The sequence below is a fragment of the Pinus tabuliformis genome, chromosome 6, assembly GCF_031772625.1.
Source record: "Pinus tabuliformis cultivar Carrire ecotype Pingquan chromosome 6, CPIR1, whole genome shotgun sequence".
Classification (NCBI taxonomy): domain Eukaryota; kingdom Viridiplantae; phylum Streptophyta; class Pinopsida; order Pinales; family Pinaceae; genus Pinus; species Pinus tabuliformis.
Window position 1 is genome coordinate 1,765,752,972 of NC_142292.1, and position 8,530 is coordinate 1,765,761,501.

Here is an 8,530-nt window from a genome sequence, read left to right on the forward strand (position 1 = left end):
GCCCCCAACGGAAGAAGGCAAAGCAGCTCGGCATGGCAGCCAACATGAAGAAGGTGATACCACAGGGGACACTCGACAAACAGGTGGTAGCTCTCATGGAGCCACAACTTCAAGAGCAATCGCTGGCGGCTCGAGCGGCACCCTCCAGGTATTGGAACCTCCAGGTGGCAAGGAGGACAACGTTGTGGCGAAGGAGGGTGAGCTTTGGGACGGTATGCTTGCCCTGTCGTCGAGGAGACTATGGACCAAGATATCCCTATGTGATGCCACGTGGGCCTGCAAGTGCCACCTCAGAGTTATGTTGCTGACTGGTTAGGTTTTGTAATCGGTGGTTTTGTTCTCTCATACTTGTTCAACTTTTCTGTTTTGTCGCTCATCTGCTTCAAATGATGCTGTCTCAAATCTTTTCTCTGGTTTTGTCATTGTGCTCCCGAGCTTCGGCATGGTTTTTTGCAAAGGTTAACTGGTTTTCCCAAATCTAGGACAGTTTTTTTATTCAGAAGGAACTCAAATATTCTCGACTGAGGCTACTGCCTCATTGTAAATATATTTTTCTTTCCTTTTAATAGAACTAGTTTTACAGAGAAAAAAATAATAATTCATCACTTTATGTATGAAATCACAATCTTTATGTCTCCTCTATTATTATTAGTCCCTATCCATGGGAAAGACTATAGCAATCACTTTGATCATTACTTTGCATTAGTTATATAAATATTTACCTATTTGCTAATTTATAATATTATAGAGAAAAAACATACTTTCTATTTTCATAATATGTTCAAATTTTATGTTTATATCAATTTATTGTTGGATACAATGGTGATTACTAAATTGGAAACAAAAATTATAAAACAAAAAATAAAAAAACAATAAAACTTAAAGGGGAAAAACAAGGCCCATAGAACTTTGAATTGATAGATGGGTGTATTGTTAAGGCACTCCATACTTAAAACTCACTTGGTTGTCTACTCATTTTCCAATTATTGTTTTCTTTAAAACTAATTATTTGAAAAGTTTTTAACAACATTATATACATGAACTATTTTTTTTTACAACATTATCTATTTACATAAACTTGATTTTGAGAAAATTTAAATCTCTTTTTATTTTGACAATACACTATTTAATCCCTCTTTATAAATGAATAATTACCTTTAAACAAAATATACTTAATCATATTGGTTATTCATTATGTTTTTTTAATTTACTTATATATATATATATATATATATATATATATATATATATATATATATAACCATTCAATATGAACAATAATTTTAATTCTTTAATTCATCTTCTTTTAATTTTTACACCAATATATTACTTTTCTCAATTTATCTTAACATTTATATCTAAAATAACATAGACATGTTATAATGCTCAATTCCATGTTTAGAATATCAATCTCAGAAATTGTTTATTCAATCCACAATATCATCATTACATTTCAGGGAAAAAGACTATTTCAAATGCTTTCATTTCCAAATAGCAAGATATTTGTGTTTTTAGCCATGGAATTGTATGAAAATAGAACTCAACTATTTTTTTAATAAATTTTACATGTGGTAAATAGAATGATGTTTAACATAATTTTTTTAATTTCTAAAAAAATAAAAGATAGAAAAAAAGAAAATGAAAGAACAAGGAAAAGAAACCTATTGAAATTTATGAAAAAAATATTTTTAAATATTTCGAATTGATTTCAAAATAAATGAAATATTATTAGAAAAAAAATAAACATCATAATTTTCATTAAAATTGATTTAAAAATTTTCATTAAAAATTATTTATTTTTATAATTCTTACCTTATTTGATTCGATAACATTAAATTGCAACATACCATTTCTATAAGTTTTATAAGTTACCTATTTCTCAAAAAGTGGCTCCGCATTGATGAACCAACTTAAGTGATTAAATAATGAGAATAATAAAAACTTTGTTTCAAACTAATCAACTTTTATAGCATAAAACAAACTATTAATAAGAAACTAATTTTCAATTAAAAAATAAACTAGTTTCTTTGTGCTTAAACTAGTGTTTATTCACATTATCATTAATAAATAATTAATTAAAAATTAAACTTTAATGAGAAGATTTTTCAGCGAAAATTACATTATAATATTATTTTTGTCTACGCTTTTCGAACCAATGAGTGCGAAGAACCAGATCATGGCTATAAGTTAAATATGGAGAGGAAATCACATTATAATATTTTTGTGTACGGGAACGAACAAGTGTGGTTCAAGGACAAGTTGACGAACCAGATCATGACGAACCAACGAGTGCACAGAACCAGATCATGGCTATAAGTTAAATATGGAGAGGAAATCACATTATAATATTTTTGTCTACGCGAACGAACAAGTGTGGTTCAAGGGCAAGTTGACGAACCAGATCATGACTACTGTTAAATATGGAGAGCAGATCTTCCAACGGCTATATCTGACTAGGAAAGAGCTATACAAGTTATTAATGTTAAGATTATTACCAAAATTACTATTATATTTATTACCAACATTTGAATAAAAGTAAAGTTTGTATTCAAAAAATGAAGAAAATTAATAAATTAGTTGTCCAATTATAATTAAATAAATAAATGGTTAGTAAATTATCATGGAAGTTAGTTTTTTATTATATTATTACCAAAAACTGTAATCGCTAAATCAAACATTAACCATTAATAACCTAAAAATTACTAATATGGAATACTAATTAAATGAATATGTATATTATGAAATAGCTATAAATCAAAAACATTACATCAGTGATATAATATGGAAAGATATGTAAATATATACCTTCCGAATTTAATATAAATATATAAATAAATAGTTAATTAGTTATTATGCAAATTAGTTTCTGGTAAAAATTAACTCACATGACCTTAATCTATTAATATACCTATCCAGAATGAAAACAAAAACCAATTATAAGAATGGATATATATATATATATATATATATATGGAGGGAGTGAAGGAAAATAGAGAGACGAGAAGGGAAAAAAAGGACAACTATTAAACAAGGAAAGGAGGGGGAAAAACAAGGAAACCGGGTTGGGGACGGGGGGAGGGAGTGAAAAAACGGGGAAGCGGCTAGGAGGAGAGTGCAGGGATCCAACAACTACTATTTTTCCAGCCGTCATCTCTATTGAGGTTTCTCGGCCTTTTTTCGATTTCTATGGCTTCTCTAAATTTCTGATGATGGAAATGCGCCACCTTGGCAATAACACGGACCTCCTCAATGCATACATGTTTGGCCAGGGCAAAAGACCGGGTTCTCCTATGTTTTATGTTGGCTGAGTGCTCATTAATCCTTTGATTAATAGAGTGACTAGTCTCACCAACATATAAGGTCCCACAGGAACATGGAATAACATACACATCTTCCATGTCCTTGGGGTCAACTGAGTCTTTTACTGATCTAAGAGAGCTACGGATGGTGTTAAGGGGTCTAAAGGTAGAGGGAACATTATGCTTCCTAAGAATTCTGGCAATCTTATCAGTCGTAACTTGGATGAAAGGGAGATGAACCCCTAAAACTTGCTCTTTAGGGTCTTTCTTGACCAATGAATCCTTGTTGGCTTTGACGAAAGCTTTCTCACCGAGGTGCCCACTATAACCATTGTTGGAAAAAACATTAAAGAGATGAGCCTTTTCTTTATCAATGCTCTTTTCACGAGAGATCCTAAGTGCACGAGTAGCTAGTGTGTTGAGAACACCTAACTTTTGAGCGGGGAAATGATGGGAACTGGCATGAAGATACTGCTCAGTATGAGTTTTTCTCTGAAAAACTTGGTGGGAGACTGAACCATCATCATTCCTTGAAATGAGAACATCAAGGAAGGGTAAGTTCCCATCAACTTCCTACTCCATAGTGAACTTTATGGAGGAGGATTGATTGTTGAGATGATTGAAGAAAAGATCCAACTCTTCTTGGCCATGGGACCAGATGACACTCGTGTCATCCAAAAATATCTTCCAAAGCTTGGGAAGGAGCCGAGCAGAGGCCAAATCCTTGGATTCAAAATCTTCCATAAAAATATTAGCAACAACCGGGGATGGGGGGAGCCCATGGCAACACCATAGGTCTACTCAAAGAACTCACCCTCAAAGCTGAAAAAAGTGGAAGTGAGAGAGATCTCTACTAAACGAGCGATGTCAGGGTTTGTGAGGCGGTTGATGACATCGATGACCTCTTTTATAGGGATGCAAGTGTAAATGGATACCACATCAAAACTCATAAGCATGTCCACAAGGTCAAACTTTATGCGCTTAAGCTCTTCAACGAAAGACGAAGAGTCTTTGACAAAAGACTCTGTGAGGCCAACCAGGGGTCTAAGCTTTAAGGCAAGGAATTTTTCAGAAGGTATGTAGGACCACCAATGGTATTGATATGGTATCCTTTCAGATATTTTTGAAGGGATTCTTGGAGAGCTTCTTGTAACTTCCACTATTACAAAGATGATGGTCCTACATACCTTTTGGCAAAATTCCTTGCCTTAATGGTTAATGTTTGATTTAGTGATTACAGTTTTTGGTAATAATATAACAAAAAAGTAATTTCCATGATAATTTACTAACCATTTATTTATTTAATTATAATTGGACAACTAATTTATTAATTTTCTTATTTTTTGAATACAAACTTTATTTTTATTCAAATGTGGGTAATAAATATAACAATAATTTTGGTAATAATCCTAACATTAATAATAGTAAGAGGAAGGATGGCTTACTGAGAATCAGCTCAAGTCGAATGAATTGTTAGGGGAATAGAAAAAAAATGCTGACAATTTGGATCAAGTTCAGTTCGAGGAAATACTCTGAAAATGGTCGTTGTTTAAAAGTTGTCAATAAAAGAGAATACGCAGTGAAAGGGAGAGAGGAGATGCTTCGAAAGATTTGTAAAGGCTGAGAAGTGAAATGTATACGAGGTGGCGGGGGACCGTTAAATTTGAACAGTTACCCACAAATTGTGAATTTAATGTTGAACAGTTATGTTTGTTGGGAGACCATTTAAGTGGATAAGGGCTAAGTGACGTGGCGGGAGGTGAGTGAGAGAAATGTCGTGGTGGGGACACAGTAAAGAGGGCGAGGGGAAGGCGGTTTCGGAGGGGGTATAAAGTGGTAAGAAGTATCGGCCCGGGGGGTGCGAAATGCGGAGAGGGTGCCACGTAGGGATGGGGCCGAGTGGGAGAAACAACTTTTTCGAACCCCCCCAGGCGGTAAAGGCAAGATGGAGAGAGGGGACCGAAGAACGATATGGACCGTGGATCATGAGGGGGAGAGAATCTCGACGCTCGGAAAGCGTTGTCCTTTTAAAAATACGACAAAGAAGGCTTTGTTGACATGCGACTTTGATTTTATATTTTGGACTTAGGATAAACATTAGGAATAAAGACATGTAAAAAACACTTTATTCCATCCTACTCCTTTGCCTTTTTTCATTATCATTAAAACTTAGGATATAAATGGCATAGACATATATTTATAAAAACAACTATTTTACCTCCCCTTAACTAAACTAACATTTTATTCTTCTAAGGGGTGCACTTGGACTAGCAAACCCACATTATTTTCTTTTATAGACAAAGAAAAACTATCTAGATCCTATCACTTATTTCTCCTATTGATTCATATTAAACAATTGAATCAATTGCATTTTATACCTAACTATTGACTTACCAAGATTATACTGTTTGGAAAATCTTTATTCTCTAACCTAATTTATAGAAATTTAAACAAGTCTAACCATGATTACACTGTATGATTAAAAAAATAGCTAGTCATTGTGGCATTTTGAACAAGCTACACACAACCTTTATTTAGTAATGATGAAGAAAACTAACTATCAGTAGTGGCATTTAGACTTGCAACACTTTCAATATATTTCTTTTTGTTATTGTTTTAATGGGGTTCAATTTTTCATTCTTTTTCAATATTTTTGTTTTTCCTCTTTTTACTTATACCCTCTTTTCATTTTTTATTCTATTTTTCTTTTATTTGGAAATCATTGGAGGATTGACAATTATTTATAGTATAAGACTCAGATAAAATACTCAAATACCTTGAGATCCTTTAAATTATAGAACCCTAAGGGATGCTCTCAACAAATTGACAAATATGCTAGAATAAACTAAATCCTAAAACAATTAATTTAGACTTCTAGAACATTAGGATTAGGAGATTAATAGACTGACCCTTCCCTTAGTACTCCCTTGATGAGAATACAATGCTTGAGGATGGTTCAAATGTCTATTCTCAATACTTCCCCATAGGGGAAAAGCTATGCTTGTGGAAGGATTGATCAAACCTTCAACATAGTCCCCTTCAACAATGAATACTATTCCTCAAAAGAAGTTGGCTAATAGTTACATTGGGATCCTTTATGACATGATACCATGCACAAGGTTGGGTTGGTCATCCCCTCCTTACAATCTCCCCCAATGAAATGACTAAGGCTTTAAAAAGGGCCAATTGACCCTTTCTCTCGTGCTCCCTCGTGATGTAAATACTATGATCAAGGAAAATTTGGCTGATCCTTCCTTGAGTTCCCCTTTAGTGTATATTATGCATCATAAAAGGTTTGATGACCATTCCTTCAAATTTTCTATGACATTAGTATTATGCTTAAAGGTCAATGCAATCTTCCCTTGGGTCTCCCTCAATGACAATACTGAATTTGAGGAAGAGTTAGTTGAACACCCTTAGTACCCCCACATAGTGAAAATATTATGGTCAAGGACCTAGGATATTGGTTAAAAAGAGGATCATACTCTAAACAACCCTTCCCTATGAGCCCTTAGATTACAATATTATTCCTAAAAAAGGGTTATTAGCTAACATATCCCCATTCATTGTCTTGATGGAAATATTATGCGTGAGGAAGGCTCAATCAACCCATCTAGTGGATATCCTATGACATGAATACCATCCTTGAGAAAAGTTTAGTCAACCCTTCTTTATGTTTCCCCTTCATCAAAATAATATGATGAATCTTTCTGATAAGTATATAAACTCTAGAAGAAGAGAAGAGATGCCTATAATGGCTATGGAGGCTTGGAAAAGCATTAGGAGAATTTTGAGGTCAAAATGGTGTGTGAAAACACATTTTTTACATGCATTTTAAAAAAACGTGGGTCTACTACAAAAATATGCAAAGTGGGTACTCAAGGATGCACTTGAAATTTGAGTAAACTTATAAAGGGATATGTTGAAAATATGATTTTAAAAAAAATCTCTTTTTCTTTAAAATTTCATCTCTTATTTTATTATTTAAATTGTTATTTTATTATTTTTAATGGGAGACCCATTTTAGACCTCAAAATTCCCTTAATTGAAGACAATAGTTCCCATGTGATAGAAGTATAAATTTGAAGAAAAAAAAAGAGAACATATCCATATAATAGATTTGGAAACCTAAAAAATAGAGAACATATCCCTTATGACAGCTAAGGAAGCTAGCTTTGATATCAACTAATACAAAAATCATTAGTTTAAACGGTTAAAAAACAAAGAAATTATTAAATTTTTTAATAATTCATCAATTTACATATGAAATCACAATCTTTATGTCTCCTCTATTATTATTAGTCTCTATCAATGGCCAAGGCTATACCAATCAATTTGATCATTATTTTGAGTTAGTTATATAAATATTTACCTATTTGTTAATTAATAATATCAAATAAATATATTTTTATTTTTATTTTTGTAATATATTCAAAGTTTATGTTTATATCAAATTTTTATTGGATAAAAGTCAAAAAATAAAAAACAATAAAATTCAAAGAGGAAAAACAATGCCCATAGAACTTTGAATTAAGAGCGAATGAGTGTATTGTTAGGGCACTCCATGTTCAAATCTCCGTCGGTGTCTACTCCTTTTTTAATTGTTTTTTTTCTTTAAAGCTAATTATTAAAAAAAAAATTAACAACACTATCTATTCACATGAACTTGATTTTGAGTGGATTTAAATCTCTTTTTATTTTAAAAATACACAATTTAATCCCTCTTTTTAATAATTATAATTGAATAATTACCTTTAAACAAAATGTAATTAATCATATTGAATATTCATCGTGTTTTTTCTAACTTAACTAAGAACAATACTAACATGCACCACCCCCCATATATATAAATTAATATTCCATCTTAACAATAATTTTACTTCTTTACTTCATCTGCTCTTTATTTCTACACCAATATATTACATTTGCCAATTTAGCTTAACATTTATACCTAAAATAACATAAACATGTTATAAGGCTCAATTCCATATTAGAATATTAATATGAAAAACTTGTTTATTCAATGCATAATATGATCATTACTTTTTACAAACAAAGATTATTTCAAGTGCTTTCATTTCCAAAAGGCATCCTATTTGTGTTTCTAGCCATGAAATTGTATGGAAATAGAACTCATATTTTTTATTTTTATTTTTTTTATTTATTTTTATATATTGTAAATAAAATTATGGAAATATAACTCATTTATTTATTTTTAATTAAATTTTATA